Genomic DNA, 14,902 nt, shown 5'->3' on the forward strand with positions numbered 1-14,902 from the left:
GGTGTTCATTTCATACTCTCTGAACAATGGTAGCTTATTTAATGTTTAAATTAAGATATATGTCCAAAAAAAACGGTAAAGAAATGCTACATACTTTGTTATCGTGGCGTAATAATCTGTTTGGTTGTAAAATGTAGGCTATTATGAATTGAAATCAAATGAAATCGATACCTGTGGAATTGTTCACAGACAGCATACGCAGTTCAACTAATAAAGATCTTCATCGCTGGCAAACAATAGGATGCATTTGCAGATTTGTTTTTAATTGACTGTAGGTCCACTGCCAATGCTCGGAGTGAAAAACCGCTTCAGACGATTCAGTGAGTGCAGGAACTGAACAAATCATTCAAACTGATTCACCCCAGGTGAAAAAATACTATAGTAAATACTATAGTGTTTTTGAACCATACTATAGTAAATTGTAGTTTACTATATATTATAGTACTTATCACACTTTGTTAATGAATGCTACAGCATACTGCAGTATTAACTATAGCAGGGGTAGGCAGGCGGCCCGCATCCGGCCCGTATCATGATACATATAAATGTATTTTTATTATAAGTTGCGTTTAAAATTAGCGTGAATACTACTTTGTTTTTTTACACGTACACTAGAGTAGGCGTACAGTGCGCGTGACGCTGTAATCATCAGCACAGAACGCATATAGTGTACGCGAGCAGCACAGTTTTTCTAACCGAAAAGAACAATATAGACTGAAGGCACCTGGCACGAGCGCATTGAATAGTTTTTGCATAAATTTAGTTTGTCCACAAGGTGTCAGCACTGAAACGGGCTGTTGTTTCAGTATGAAAAGAAACGGAGAAGACAGAACAAGAGTAACAACAAACACAATAACCGACCGTGTTGAAGAGCGCTCGTGTGAGGGGATTAAAAGATACCAGCAACTCTATTTTAAACGAGTACAAAGACATTTTATTGTAACTATTTGCGCGAAAAAGACTAGACAAGCATGAACCTCTCTAGTGCGCATGTTTCGAGCACTTGTGTTCGTGAACGCAATCAAAGTCTCGAGACTGTGTGCGCAAGTAAAAAACGAACCTTATTTTTCCATCATGTAATGCAGTTGACATTCCTCAAACTTTGCAGTTTGCCGATAGTCCTCTTAGCAGCATGAAAAACAAAACTTTTATTCTTAATGTCAATGTGTTATAAACAGAAAGCAAGCAGAGAGTGCTCCCATTACAGATCTGTCGTCACATCATTGAGCTAAAGGAGAATATCTTATTTATCATGTTTACAATGTTGGTTATAATTAGAAAATTCATGAGATTGTGATTGAACAAAAAAAAAATAAAAAAAAAGGGGGAAAAAAAGGAAAAAAAAACAAACAAGATTTTTGGATTCCTGAAACCTTGGAGTATTATCTGGGTATAAATAGGCACTATAAAAAGTGTTAAAAAGGTGCAATGTTTTCGTCTTACTGACAAACTGTCTCATCAGTCAGTGAACAACAGCCAGACCTGAAATTACTTGTGAAAACAATGCAGACATTTCAATATGAATACAGACTTCTTTTCATGAGTTCTTGTTTTTCTTTATGCATTTGTACATTAAGAATAAAGCAAATGCCATTTGTCATGTTCAGTGACACTTTAAATAGGACAACCATTAAAGTACTAGTAAGACTTAGCTAGATAATAAACTGCTCTTTTAGTAAATACTCAGTAAAACTACAAATATTGTCTTAAGTGGGCCTAAATAAAAGTCTTAAGATCCAAGTTATAATTTGTGGCCCTTTGCAGTTCATGTGGTTAAAATGCGGCCCTCTTGGCCTCCGAACTTGAGTACCCCTGAACTATAGTGAACAGATAAACTGTAATAAATACTGTAGTATACTTTAGTTTTTACTACAGTAAACTGTAGTATATTGTAGTATAATATACCCTATAGTTGTAGAAAACTTAGTACTGTCACGGAGTCACTACCAGCACCATCGTCACCAGACATTCACGCTCCTCCCACTCGTTCACAATCCCCTGAGTTCTGATCACCAGCACCTGCACCTGCACCTCATCACCAGACACCCTTAAAAGACGATCACTCCCTTCACACAGTGTCTGGTCTCGTCAGACTTACATGGACTCCTTACCTGTGACTTACCTGCGTCTTCCTGTGGCTTCGTCCTTTCGTCTCCTGTCTTCAGTCTCCAACCCCGCTCTGGATATCCGTGTCTACGAAAGAGACTCTGATTACACTCAGCTAAGTGACTGTTTCAAAGTGCTTGTTCATCTACTTACCTGCCATCAACCATCCCTGTGTTCGTGCCTCTGTGCAAATAAACTTCTGCCATCTGCCTCTGTCTGTGTCCTGACAAATACAGCATTGGGTAAAGTAATTTGTTTATATTACTATAATTGTTATATTATCACAGCAACTATAGAATTACCACAACAAATTAATTCAAGTACTTTACTATAGTATGGTTCAAAAACACTATAGTATTTACTATAAATTACTATAGTATTTTTTTTTTTCACCTGGGACGAACCAATTTAGACAGTTTTGCCAACTTGTTTGATCAAGTCTTTGAACAGAATCGACTCAAAAGAGTGATTCATTTGTGAATGGGAAATCGTTCATGAAAAAAAGAGAGCACGCTGCATTAAAATCTATTGTATTAAAATAAATTAACGTGAGGAACGTCACCCAGTGTCGCAAAGTAAAAGTACAGATTTCATTAGAAACATACTCAAGTTAAAGTAAAAGTACCCACATTTAAATCTACTCTTAAAAAAAGTACAAATTTTCCAAATAAAAATACTCAAGTAAATGTAACGAAGTAAATGTACTTTGTTACTACCCACCTCTGGTCTTATCAGACGATGTGATTTTGAACGGCAGGTGCAGCTGCGCGTGCTGCATCTTCTTGTGTTTTATGTCAGATGGCAGAATTAAGGTGAAATACCGCCACCTATTGTACTTTGGGATGTCAACCAGGTATTGGCGCTGGATTATTTACGTGTCATATTAAAATGTGAATAATTCATTTTAAATATTTCGGTTATCACAATATATTGTCACACCCTTAATTAACACGATATTGACTTTTCATGTTTTGAATATCACGGTTATTGTCAATACTGGGATATCGCGACACCCCTAATATCAACAAAATTCATCTTTGCAGTGGAGAGGAAACACAGAAGCTGCATCTGAAGTGGCATTTAGATGCATTTACACAGACTGTTTAATGCAGCTCAGAGGTGACATTACCTGCAGTTTGATGTTTTAAACATAAAATGCTGAATATAGTATTTTTTAAAACATGAAAAGATACTTTAAATGTGAAAATCATGTGCACTCTAAATGCATACAAGCACTAGTCTAATCTACAAGACTACATCACGTAGTGTATGCGTGCACTTTCTAGGTGTGTGTGAGGGATATAGCCTACTCGATAATGTCAGATCGCACATTGTTTAAACAACAATTACGATATTATCGCAGATGATATTTATTGCACACCCCTAGCTGTGACTGCTCTTTCCTATCCTCAATAAATACTACAAGAGATTATGTGAAAAATATCCAAAACGTTATATTTTCATAACCGTCTATTTATATACAACATCTCTAATCATTCAAAACATTGTTATGCATTCTAATGCATTCTGTTATGCATTCTCTTTATTAATCTAAAATCCTAACGTTGTATGGTAGGCTATGCACATGAATAATTCTTAATGAAGTAAACATGAATAATATCTGTTAATCGTTAATAAACTAGCTTCAACTGATCTCTAACTTCGTTTACTTTACTAAACACAGAAATGAACCGATCAAACTGCAACTCTATGCATGACTTGAACAGGTCGAAAGTTGATGACGTAACACCCAGATAGGCACGCCCTCACGTGATAGTGATTGGTCGATTGTTAAGCTTCAATCTGATTAGATAAAGAGTACGAATGACCCGGGTGGGAGGTGTGTGCTGCCAGGGAAGTCTCAAAAATACACACACACAAATCCAAGGTGATTCACACGTGAATGTAAGGAAAAACTCGTAAGTTTTAAACATTCAAAACTTTTTGTGCACAGTTGTATATCTATGAGCTGTGTTTTGCATTTGTGAAATGTATTCTATGAATATATAATTTTATTTTGTGCATGTGAATTTCAAAAAAAAAAATTTTTTGAATGTATATTTTTTCACGCACGTGAATTGTTTTTTGTGCACGTGAATTAGGTTTCATGCATGTAAAATTGGCTACGCATGTGTGCATCATGTTTTTTTGCGTGAATTATATTTGAGTCTAATCTGGCTCCATAAAGGTAAGGAGATAGTTTTGAACACTGGCTGTTTATGTACTTGCTCAAAAACTGATTTTGGATCATTTTTAACCAAAAAAAAAAAAAAACAGACTGCAGCTTTAAACCACGCATGAGAACGTTTTGAATATTGATGTATGCCAACACAAACCAAAAGTTACATTTCATCATGGGGCATTTCTAATGAAACATGGTGGAGATCTGGACTGGAATTATTGGTTTACGACTTGCTTATGAATTTATTGCTTTGTCAAGACTAAATAAGAAATTAAAATGTTACAAAAATACATACTTTCTTCGTTCTTTGCACTTTTTTTCTGTTCCAAAAGGATAGTTTCGCTTTGCAGCCATAGCCATGTCAAGACGTATGATATTATCTGCCGCACTGCATGATGTCCGAGTCCGAAACAGTTATTGAATAAATATAAATCATCATTAAACATATTTCCACGCATATGTTTAGTAGACACCATACATGTATTTGCATTATATAAAGAAATATCCACATTATGGTAAATTACCGTCATGTTTATTTTATATAGTGATGAGCAAGAAAGCCCCCTGGTGGTTCGAGGACCCTACGCAATTTGCTTAGTTTGCAGATAGGTAGGATCGGCTCTCTTCAAGGAATTCTGGCTTTAACAATCCATGACCATCTTGAAACTTTTTGTTCTCTGAGCGAATTCTGATGAATAAATTTAATTATGGCACAATATATTGCTTTCTTTGATGTATTTTTAAAAACATCCAACTTTGCAGTTCCAAAAGATAAAAATGAACCTGCTGACTTGTCTCGCTTTTTATAATTGGCAGTAGAGATTTTTTTGGAAAATCTGGTTTGCTTTACATATCTGGAATAAATCTTTTCCCAGTATACTTTCTGTAATGGTCAGGCATTAAAATCTCTCCCACCAACATTTCTGTAAAGCTAGGTTCCCCAGCTTTATTATACTAATTCTTTGTAAGCATGCTTGAACACAAATGACAAAAGCCTTATATGAGTCACTGGATAAAAAAACAGTGGTTCCTCTGGAACTCAATTTTCATCAAGGTTCATCAGCATCTTTCCACTTTAAAAACTGTTCTCCAAGAATGCAACACTGACTATTAAAAAATATGTAACCCCAGATAGCCTCACCTACTCCAGTTTCATTAATCTTTTTTAGTACAAGAGTCTCTGCGCTGGTTGTTTTCTGAATGCACAGATTTTACTTGGCACATTACCTTAACATTCTTCATTGTGGTGTATTAAGAAAATGTGGTATTATTGAAGAATTTGTGAATTTACATTTGTTACTTCTTGGTTTCCGTATATTTGTAACGGAGGCCAGCTAATAAGAGCTGTGTGAATAAACCTCACTCCCCTGGCCTCAAGAGGTGCACTGGCAACTGACGCTAGAGGCTGCGGTCTTAGAGTTAAGGGTCTTTCACACTGGACTCGTTTGCCACGGTCCAAGCCTGGGCACAATTGTTCCCGGTGTCCCCCACAGCATTGGTCTGGTTTCACACTCCAATTGATTCTATCCAACCCTGGTGTGTTTGCGTTCATCTTACGTCATCACAGATGTGCATGGCGCATGATAGAAAACAGACTGCGGGTCAATAAATTGTCTTTTTATTAATTTTGTGCTATTATGTGCAGCAGAATAAACGACACTTGTGTTTACTGTATGTGCGCTGCATGTAGACGGTTTTCCGCTGCTTGCAAGCAGCCTATTTTGAGGAGACAGCTGATTACCATTCGTTTGCCCTCTGCTTGCACTCGCAAAGCGTGAATAAACTGCAGGCTCTCTCCTGCTCGAATCCAAGGTAAATCATCAACTCTATCTTCTCTTACATGTGTTTTATTGAAGTAAATACATTATAATTGGCAAAAATGCATGCGCAGGTTACTTTACTTCCTGAACAAATGCGCACCTGAGTCCGTGTTGCTTTCATATTCACGTGAACCACGGCACAGTTCAAGTGCAACCAAACTCAGACCACCTCCTTCAGGTAGTCTCGGGTTCGGTACCCCGGTGCGCACCCGGGTTCGCATGACAGCTTTCACATTAGCGATTTTTTTAATGCGAACTGTGCCCTGTTTCGAACTAAACTGCCAGTGTGAAAGCCCCCTTAGACTGCTGAGTAAAGCTTGCAAATGGCATTTGTTGTGTTGGAAGATTAGACAAGTATAATGCTGCCTTCACATCCTATCCGAATTATCGTAAATATGAGTTGGGTGGGCCATAAATTTGAAACATGGTGGAGAGGAGAACGATTACTGCTGTGACAGGTATGCTTTATTAGTTCCCAACGCTGTGTCAGTTGCTGATGCTATGGGGACACTTCCCCACAGAACCCGGTGTCTGGGGCACGTGTAAAATCACAGCAATCGTTGCAATGGCAAGGCGGTGGGAAGGAAGAACATGCTGCTGTCCGCCTGGGTCCTGGAGGGGTGGGTGCCAATCATAAGGGGTCGGAGGAGTCATCGCAGTTTGCCAGAGGCCAGAGCCTGTTGCCGTCTGTCATGATGGGGAGAAGCAGGCAAATTGAGGAAACGGGGCTTGCTGCCAGGCAACCGAAGCTGGATTGAAATCGTCCACTGAGGGGTGTCCAGTACTATCATATGGAACCGTGAATGAGGGTCTGAGTGGCAGTGTGTTTGGGAAACCTCTGTCTCTCCCCATTCTTCTGTCCCCTTTTCTCTCACCTCATCTGTCCTTATCCCCAGGTGCTGTGGCCGCCGTGACGCCCCCTCCCCCCTCGGTGGGGGAGTAGAATGTAGTCTCAAGGGTGCCCCCCAGTCTGTGAAAAGTGATGGGGGTATGTGGTGAGAAGCATTGGTTTTAGAGTGCGGGGTCGTTAAGTGCTTGTGGAAGAGGTGTCTTTAGCTGATTCTCGAATGATATGATGTTCTCAGCAGTTCGGGTGGAGGTTGGCAGCTAATTCCACCAGAGAGGAACAGAGAGGATGTAAGTTTTGGACAGTGACTTTTTGCCTTGTTGTGATGGAACAACGATATGTCACTCATTCAGTGACCGGATCTGGCGGGAGCTCCTCCCTATCTAGCTATGTATGCTACATTTGTAGAAGTGGGTTGAGACAGATAGGGAGGAGCTGTTCCAGTGGTAGTCCTGAAAGCCAGCATTAAAACTTTAAATTTGATTCTGGCCACAACTGGGAGCCATTGGAGGGAGATCAGGAGTGGTGTGATGTGGGTTCTCTTTGGCTGATTGAATACTAAACGTGCTGCCATGTTCTGGATCATCTGCAAAGGTTTAGTCGTACTGTTTGGACCTGCAGGACCAAATGTTGTTGAGATGTAGGTTGAAAAGTACAGCTGGTTGTCACACACTACCCTCAAGTTCCTTGCTGTCCTGGTTGGTGTTACTGTTGTGGACCCCAGTAGCACAGTGATGGTAAACTACTGGGTTTGCAGGGATTACAAGGAGCTCTTAGAACCAGATTTTTGGCAAGGTTAAAATTAAGAAAATTAAGTTGAACTGGAAACTGATACAATATGCGATTCAGCAGATTAATCAACCATAGGCCTGTTCGTGAAGTACTTCATGTTGGGCTAGGCAAGGGCCGCCTCTGGGACTTTTGTAAAGATGCAAGGTGACAGGGACAGCCTGAAGGCGAGGACCTTGTACTGGTATGCCTGGCACTCGAAGGAAACCAAAGAAACGGCCTGTGTTGAGGTAGAATCAAGACATTAAATATGCCCCATCTTGATGCTGAATGCATTTCAAACCACTTGATTCAAAACTCACAGATCTAAGATCGATCGCAACCCACAGCCCCTTTTCAGTACGATGAAGGAAGGGCTGTAATACCCTTTCTTCATCTCGGCCAGAGGGACAAGCTCTATTGATGCGATTTCTGCATGCAGGACAGGGGTGTCCTTGCCTGCTACTGAGGTAAAAAGATTGCCACTGAATCTAATTGAAACACCTACATTGCTCCGCGTACCCACAATGGATCTGGCCTACGATGAGGGAGAAAGCTGTGCATCCTCGTAACGTATCACATTTATTTGGCTGCGGGTGTGTGTCCATCGCAGCTGAAAATGAAGAGGCGAGAAACTTGTGTCCATAACACTCATCCTGTGAGTTTTCAATGTACGGCCATTATGATAATGAGGGCCGTAAGCATTGTCTGAGTGACCATGAGAATGAGAGAACCACTCTTTTTCCAAAAATGAAAGTGATAAATAAAATGAGAACCAAAGATTTTCGTCCCAGCTCTACTGTTTCTTGACTGCTGAGAACTCTGGGCAAAGTCCTTGACAATGTTGCTAAATATAGCCACCTTGAGAGCCTCACCATCGAGGGTAATGAGGGAGGAGTTTGTGAATTGCGCCCTGGCAGTGAAAGGTGCCTTCCATGACTTTGTGAGCTCCTCTTGCATTTCTGGGAAGAAAGGAAATGGTGCAGAGCGTGAATCTGAGCAGCGCTCTGAACCCATGAAGCAATCATCCAGCCATGAACGCTTAGGTTCCACTCAAGCCTCATATTCGTGGAGGCCCAGGCAAACATGGCCGCGAACTCCGCGTCAGCCTCAGACTGAGCGACCACACCAGATGGTTGGGGTCCAGCTGAGTTCACAGTGGCAGAAGGCAAAAGCCTGCCCTCAAATGCTAAGATTGACAACTCATCCTCTTCTCAAGCCCTGAATGAGAAATTAACTTAATTAACCACCTAACTCATCCATGAACTCAACCGGGGGAAACCAGCATGCTGGGGAATGGAAGTATATGTATACAGTGTGTGTATATATATATATATATATATATATATATATATATATATTAGGGGAATGGTTCAGATTTCTCACGGTTCGGTTTGTATCACGGTTTTAGGGTCACGGTTTCGGTACGGCTTGGTATGTGCTATGTTCAGTAAAAAATAAGACAACTGTCAAATAAAGACAAAGAAGATAAAAGCAACTACAAGAACTACAAGAAACAACACTAATAAATACATGATAGCTAAGATACAAATAAAATAAACATTGCTTTACAGTTTTTTTTTTCAGGTATCTAACAGCTTTCAGGTACAGAAATTGAATAATCAAATAAAATAACACTGCATATAAACTAATTTGAATAATTAATTAAAGTTGAAACATTATTGAAGTTACAAAAGCTATTCAGTCAAGAGTAGTAAGTGATTTCTTCGTCCTTTGTCATTTGATTAACATTAAAAACACAGAAAGCAGGAATATTAGACTGCTGTCCCTTTAAGACATAATTCAAAGATCCAGTACACTGATACTGATACACATGCGTTGTCTGTCTCGTTTTTCTCCTAAGACATAGCCTACTATGTTTGTTAGGATACTCGCTAAGATGGGCATGTTGACATAATTTTTGTGTGAATTTGTCCGTTCAGGTGCAAGACTTGAAAGAGAATTTGCGCGAGAGTATTTGCGTGTTGTGACGTGGCTCTCAGTGTACGCACTTCGGATGAGTGCACACAAATATCTGCAGTGCGCGCGAGTTCTCTTTCACGCCTTATGGTGGAATGTTTAAATTGGCAAGGTTTAAATGAGTTTAGTTTAAACACAGATAGCAATGTGAGGTGTTCAGGTCTCACCTGCGATCGCGCAATATCAACACCCAGGTGATGACGGCGTAAATGACAGGTCATAGAGCATTCGGCACGTCATTGAACATTTTTTTACAAAGAGTGACTGTTTTGTCCATGTTATTTTGATCATCGCTTCTGTAATGTATTGGGAAACCAGAATACGTATCCATGAACTGAAACATACATTAGTCGAATCCGTCTGTATGTTTTGCACATTGTTTTCAACAAACTATATTATAGATGCATCGTCAGATTTGGGATGAACCGCGGTGCAAGCATGTGCCGAACCATGGGTGGAGAACCGAATGTTTTTTTTCGTTTTTTTTTACAGCAAACCATTCCACCCAAAATATATACAGTGTATATATATATATATATATATATATATATTTTTTTTTTTTTTTTTTTTTTTTTTTTTATATATAACACTAGGGAGGAGCTTATTTACTGTTAATTATATGTTTGTGTAAATTTGCCATGAAGACAACAAGTGCTTATGAAAAGCAGCTGAATGTAATACCTCTGTTGTTAATTGTAACCTCTAATATTGTAGTGTACTAAATGAGAGGGTTCCCTGTATACAGGTGCTGGTCATATAATTAGAATATCGTGAAAAAGTTCATGTTTTTATTGTAAATTATTTTAAAAAATGAAACTTTCATATATTCTAGATTCCCTACATGTAAAGTAAAACATTTCAAAAGTTTTTTTTTGTAAATTTGTTGATTAGAGCGTACAGCTAATGAAAGTCCAAAATCCAGTATCTCAAAATATTAGAATATTTACATTTGAGTTTCATTAAATGACCATCCCTACAGTATAAAATCCGGGTATCTTTTGTTTTTTGAAACCACACTAATGGGGAAGACTGCTGACTTGGCAATGGTCCAGGAGACAATCATTGACACCCTCCACAAAGAGAGTAAGTCACAGAAGGTCATTACTGAATGGGGTGGCTGTTTACAGAGTGAAATATCAAAGCATATTAAATGCAAAGTTGACTGGAAGGAAGAAATTGGGTTGGCAAAGGTGCACAAGCAACAGGGATGACCGCAAGCTTGACAATACTGTCAAGTAAAGCCGATTCAAACACTTGGGAGAGCTTCACAATGAGTAGAATGAAGCCGGAGTCAGCGCATCAAGAGTCACCACACTCAGACATCTTCAGGAAAAGGACTACCAAGCCACTTCTGAACCAGAGACAATGTCAGAAGCATCTTACCTGGGCTAAGGAGAAAAAGAACTGGACAGTGAACAGTGGTCGAAAGTCCTCTTTTCAGATAAAAGTAAATTTTGCATTTCATGTTGAAATCATGGTCCCAGAGTCTGAAGGAAGACTGGAGAGGCACAGAATCCAAGCTGCTTGAAGTCTAGTGTGAAGTTTCTGAAGTCAATAATGATTTGGGGGGGGCGTGACGTCTGCTGGTGTTGGTCCATTGTGTTTTATCAAGTGCAAAGTCAATGCAGCCATCTTCCAGGAGATTTTGAAGCACTTTATACTTCCATCTGCTGACAAGCTTTATGGAGATGCTGATTTCCTTTTCCAGCAGGACTTTAGCACCTGCCCACAGTGCAAAAATCACTTCCAAGTGGTTTGCTGACCATGATATTACTGTGCTTTATTGGCCAGCCAATATGCCTGACCTGAATCTATGGGATATTTTCAAGAGAAAGATGAGAAACAGTCGATCCAACAATATACAGATGATCTGAAGGCTCAATAGTGCCTCAGCAGTGCCACAGGCTGATCACTTCCATGCCACACTTCACTGATGCAGTAATTTGTGCTAGGAGCAAGTCATTTGCTGTAATATGTCCTGCCGATCAAGTATTGAGTGCACAAAAGAACATACTTTAAAGAACTTTAACTTTTCTGTTTTGCAAATCCATTTTTTGATTGATTTTAGGAAATATTCTAATATTTTGAAATACTGGATTTTGGACTTTCATGAGCTGTACGCTCTAATCATCAAAATTAAAAAAAAAAACTTTTGAAATGTTTTACTTTACATGTAGGGAATCTAGAATATATGAAAGTTTCATTTTTAAAAATAATTTATAATAAAAAAATGAACTTTTTGATGATATTCTAATTATATGACCAGCACCTGTAGTTTGCAACATTATTTGGGAGAGATTTTTTGTTTGGTTTTTCTTAAGGAAAAATAAATAAAAAATCGGTATCGGCCCCGATATCATTCTGAATAATCGGCTATTGGTATCGGCAGAGACATTTAGTACCGGTGCATCTCTTATATATACACAGTTGCACCACTTGCAGAATCTGTGAAAATGTTAATAATTTTAACAAAATAAGGGAGATAATACAAAATGCATGTCATTTTTTTATTTAGTACTGTCCTGAGTAAGATATTTTACATAAAAGATGTTTACATATAATCCACAAGACAAAAAAAATAGCTGAATTTATTAAAATAACCCCATTCATAAGTATGTGAACCACTGATTCTTAATACTGTGTGTGGTTACCTAGATGATCTACAACTGTTTTTTTTTGTTTTGTGATGGTTGTTCATGAGTCCCTTGTTTGTCCTGAGCAGTTAAACTGAGCTCTGTTCTTCAGAAAAAATCTCCGGGTCCTGCAAATTCTTCAGTTTTCCAGCATTTTTTGCATATTTGAACCCTTTACAGCAGTGACTGAATGATTTTGAGATCCGTCTTTTCACACTGAGGACAACTGAGGGACTCAAACACAACTTTTAAAAAAGGTTCAAACATTCACTGATGCTCCAGAAAAAAACATGATGCATTAATAGATGGGGGGTGAAAACATTTGGAATTTGAAGATCAAGCTAAATTGTATTTAATTTGTCTTCCGGGAAACATGCAAGTATTTTCTGTTGCTTCCGAAGGGCAGTACTAAATGAAAAAAAATGATATTCAAGCAAAATAAGAAAAATTTGGACCTCTTCATCCTGTTCAAAAGTTTTCACCCCCTGACTCTTAATGCATCGTGTTTCCTTCTGAAGCATCAGTGAATGTTTGAACCTTTTTTAATAGTTGTGTTTGAGTCCCTTAGTTGTCCTCCATGTGAAAAGATGGATCTCAAAATCATTCAGTCACTGTTGTAAAGGGTTCAAATATGCAAAAGATGCTGGAAAACTGAAGAATTTTTGGGACCTGGAGATTTTTCTGAAGAACAGAGCTCAGTTTAACTGCTCAGAATAAACAAGGGACTCATGAACAACAATCACACAACAAAAAAACAGTCGTAGATCATCCAGGTAACCACACACAGTATTAAGAATCAATGGTTCACAAACTTTTGAACTGGGTCATTTTAATAAATTCAGCTATTTTTTTGTCTTATGGATTATATGTAAACATCTTTTATGTAAAATATCTTACTCAGGACAGTACTAAATAAAAAATAACATGCATTTTGTATGATCTCTCTTATTTTGTTAAAATTTTGCACATTTTCACAGATTCTGCAAGTGGTTCACATACTTTTTCTTGCAACTGTATATATACATATAGTGAAATAAAATTTCTCATATCATGGTCATATTGCCCACCCCTTGCTCACCTGTCCCTTATTCCATTATGAGAAATCTGGTCACTCTACCTAAATCACAGGGTTGGCACAAATTTAACTAAAACATACTGGCTATCCACCTAAACCAGCTTCATGGTATAGACCTTATTCCTACGCCCCTTGACGCTTTGCGTGAATTATGGGTGTAATTTACATTAAGCTGTAAACAATCAGTTAAAGGCTTGCTCTATGAAAGCAAAAATATGTTTGTGTCACGATCACCAGTGAGAGTGCCCATCATTGCCACCAGAGGGTCTTCCAGAGCTTCGACCAGTCCACCAGTCTTCCAGAGCTTCGTCATGTCTCAGTGGGTCTTCCAGAGCCTCGTCACGTCTCAGTGGGTCTTCCAGAGCCTCGTCACGTCTCAGCAGATCTTTCAGAACCTCACCACATTATGTCTGACACCCCAGAGTCACGCTTTGTTGCGGTTATCGTACCACAACCCCCCTCTGTTCTGTCAGGGGAACCCGTCATCAAGCGTCAGAGGTTTACATCCAGTGTGGAGGATCCACCGCTGGTGTCAGTACGAACAGCTGGTTTCCCCAAACCAATTAATTTTAGCCCTCCTGCTCCTGAACTGATTCCCCTGTCTGCAGCGCTCCCCATAATGGGGGTCGCCTTATGGTGTGCCTGGGCCACGTACATCACCACTGAATCTCCAGAGGTGGCGGCTTATGCTGCAGAACTTCTGAAGGTAGTTACTCCCGCTGCAAAAGAGGACATCTATGAACTTTCGCCCTGTCCTGTCATGGCTAAGGTGGCTGTCTGTGAGCCCTCAGCCAGAATGGCTGCCCCGCCTGAGCCCTCAGCCAAGATGGCTGCCACGCCTGAGCCCTCAGAGATTGCAGCACTGGCCATTATTGCCACAGCCATTTGGTGTGTGTGGGCTGCACACACATTAGTTTCAATACATGAATCTGCCCCAGAGACAGCTCCAGACCTTGAATCTGCTCCAGAGCCCGCTCCAGTCCACAAATTCACTCCAGAGTCCACCTTAGTCCATGAGTCCACTCTAGAGTTTGCTGCTGTCCCAGAGCCCAGCCTTGTGACCCCTGAATTCCCTGTCTGCCCTGATGTGACCACTGAGGTTGTCCCTGAGTTTCCTGTCTGCCTCAACACAACCACAGAGGTCATACCTGAGCTCCATGTTTGCCTCAACGCAACCACAGAGGTCCTTCTTGAACCGCCTGTCTGCCTCAACACAACCAGAGAGGACATACTGCTCAGAGCCTTGGAGGGCATTCCTGAGCTCCCTGCCTGTCCTGTTATGGCCCTAGTGGCCAAAACTAACCTCTCTGTGCTTCATGTTGCAGTTTCACCTGATCAGCCTTGGTGGTTTCCGGTGTTGCCAGATCTGCCCTGTGGTCTTCTGCTCCACCATGGTGGTCTTCAAGCCCGTCTACACTGCCGTGGTGGTCGTCTGCTGCACCGTGGGGGTCTTCAAGCCTATCTGCACTGCTGTGGTGGTCATCTGCTCCA

The sequence above is a fragment of the Ctenopharyngodon idella genome, chromosome 18, assembly GCF_019924925.1.
Source record: "Ctenopharyngodon idella isolate HZGC_01 chromosome 18, HZGC01, whole genome shotgun sequence".
In the NCBI taxonomy this organism is placed as follows: domain Eukaryota; kingdom Metazoa; phylum Chordata; class Actinopteri; order Cypriniformes; family Xenocyprididae; genus Ctenopharyngodon; species Ctenopharyngodon idella.